The sequence below is a fragment of the Rhincodon typus genome, chromosome 8 (assembly GCF_021869965.1).
Source record: "Rhincodon typus isolate 14 chromosome 8, sRhiTyp1.1, whole genome shotgun sequence".
In the NCBI taxonomy this organism is placed as follows: domain Eukaryota; kingdom Metazoa; phylum Chordata; class Chondrichthyes; order Orectolobiformes; family Rhincodontidae; genus Rhincodon; species Rhincodon typus.
The window spans coordinates 92,961,367-92,964,136 of record NC_063339.1 but is presented as its reverse complement, the minus strand read 5'-3'; the positions used below and the strand labels follow the sequence as shown (position 1 = coordinate 92,964,136).

Sequence of the window (2,770 nt, the reverse complement as noted above, 5' to 3'; positions counted from 1 at the left end):
GATGCAGCTAATTTAGATCTGGTAATGGGTAATGTGGCAGGTTTAATGAATTACATCAAGTTAACAGATCTCCTCGAGAACAGTGCCCATCAAATAGTATATTTGAGAGGACGGTGGGTAGGCTGTGGGGGGTGGTGTGGACTGAAGTAGCATTCGGCAAACGAATAGCACTAAAGACAGTTAAGACCCTCGGCCCTGACGGCTCATGTCCAAGGATTCTAAAACAAGCAGCTACAGAGATCGAGGATGCGTTGGTTGTAATTTTTCAAATGTCCTTATATTATAGAGTAGACCCAGCAGATTTGAAAATGCCACAGTTTATTCAAAAAAGTCGGGCAAACTCCTGGAATACGAGAGAAACCACATGAGACAAAGACTTTCAGTCAGAAATGTGCACTCACAGCCCTGCCCTCAATTCACGCTGATTTCTGGAGGTTCTAGTGTTTGACTGGGTAGACAGGTCAGAATTCATACTACACCAGGTTGTAGTCCAACAGGTTTATTTGAAATCAAAGCTTTCGGAGTGCAGCCACTTCGCCAGGTGAAGTGAAGTTAAGCATACAAGCACTGAAGCTATAATCAGAGAGATCAAAATAGCGAACAAATGGCATGTGTTGACAGGCTGAATAATAATTCTCTCGAGCTGATCGAAAGTATCAGTCGATCTGAGTAAAGTGTCAATAAATGAATAGCAGGGGAAGGGATATAATCGAATTAATTGAGGCAGAGATAATTACAAAACAATAAAAATACGGTGGTGCTGGAGACAAAACAAATGGCTGGGATAACATGATATGTAAAGAGATAACATAACAAGGGTCTAACCAAAGTAACAAGTAATCCAAAATTTAAAAAATTAATTAAGGGAGAGAGATCACAACAAGTTATGAAGGTGATATATCAAAATAGGACAGTAAGGAAGATTTTTCAGATACAGAACAGTATGGGGAGAGCACAGAGCATCCGCTCCTCGTTTCCATTGTGCCAGTGGTTCTCAATTTCGTCGTGGAAATGTAGAGAGCGGACACACAACCTTCGGTCTACCTCGCCACTGTCGACCAGATATCCTAAATTAATGCAGCCCCATTTGCCAGCATTTGGCCCATATCCCTCTGAACCCTTCCGATTCATACACGCATCCAGATGCCTTGGAAATGTTGTAATTTTACCAGCTTCCACCACTTCGTCTGGCAGTTCAATGCATACTTGCACCACCTTCTGCACGGAAAAAATGGCCCTCAGGTCGCTTTTAAATTTCTGCCCCTCACTTTAATTATACACCCTCCAGTTTTGGACTCGCCCACCGTGTGATAAAGACCTTGACTACTCACCCTGTCCATGACCCTGATGATTTTATAAACTTCTGCCAGGTCGTCCCTCAGCCTCCGACGCTCCAGGGAAAGCTGCCCCAGCCTATTCAGCCTCGACGTACAGTCCAAAACCTGCAACCCTGGCAACTTCCACGTGAATATTTTCTAGGCAGGGTAACATGATATCTTTTATTTTTCAATAATCTCAATAACGCTGGACTACATCGATCTATTTGAAACAGAGGTGTAAGTAGATAGCTGCGTTCTTTAACACAGAAATGATAATGACGGTTGGTGTCGTGTGGATCACGAACCGATGTTAACGAGCCGTACATTTTGGTGCAGTCAATTTCATAATCCAAAATAAGACTACAATGCGTAGAGTCAGAGATCGTAGAAACCCGACCGTATCGACAGAGGCCATTCGGCCCATTGAAGCTGCACCGACTCTCGAAGAAAAACAAAGTTTCTGGAAAAGCTCAGCAGGTCCGGCAGCATCTGTGAAGAAAACATCAGAGTTAACGTTTCGGGTCCAGTGACCCATCCGCAGAACCGCGAAGAGCTTTCTGAAAAACTGCATTTCCCACGGCTGAACTATCTGGTCTGCACATCACTGCAGAAGACGGGCAATTTCCCACGGCCAATTCACCAAACCAGCGGATGTTTCGCCTGTGAGAAGGAAGCTCAATGGAGACCAGGGGAGAAGGCACAAACTCCACACAGACATCACCCAAGGTTGAATCAAAAAAGGATTAACGCCTCCCCGGCGGGGAATTGAACCCCGATCTCCCGCGTGACAGGCGGGGATACTAACCACTATACTACCGAGGATGGCGTGGAGCCACTCCTGCCCTCGGGGCCACTACGCGTGCACTCGGAAAATAAAACTGCTTTGCTATCCGAATTCTCTTTTCCATCGCTTGGCACATAGCCTTGTATGCCTTAGCATTACAAATTTACGTCTGAATGCTTCTTACAGTTAATTGGATGTCTGCCTCTAGAACACTTATAGGCACTGGCTTCCAGATTCCAAACACCTACTGGCTAAAAAAGATTTTCCGCCCATCTACTCAAACCTTCCGACATCTTACTTTAAACCTATTCCCCTATTTTCATCGATCTCGCCATCAAGAGGAAACGTTTCTTTCAGTCTACTCTGTCAATATCCCGGACAACAAGGTACAGAGCTGGATGAACACAGCAGGCCAATTGTTTTGTACGTCTCAATCTTGCCTGCTGTAAATCTCCTCTGCTCTAAGGAAAACAAATCCAGTCTGTCCAATCTCTCTTCATCACTGAAACTCTTCATCCCAGACCATATCCTGGTAAATCTGTTCCGCATCGTTTCCAGTGCTATCACATCCCTGCTGTAATGTGAATTGCAGAACTGCACACTATACTCTAGCTATAGGCGAATGAACAAATGAATTAAATGACGCAGAAAACCACAGAAAATGGTC

At 44.6% G+C, this 2,770-nt stretch overlaps 1 non-coding gene across 1 annotated transcript; it reads right to left on the bottom strand.

Annotated features, from left to right (window-relative positions):
• Nucleotides 1-2,069: 2,069 nt before the first annotated feature.
• trnad-guc lies at nt 2,070-2,141 on the bottom strand. The gene has a single exon. It is a non-coding gene; the product is annotated as a tRNA-Asp (tRNA).
• Between the last annotated feature and the right edge of the window lie 629 nt (nt 2,142-2,770).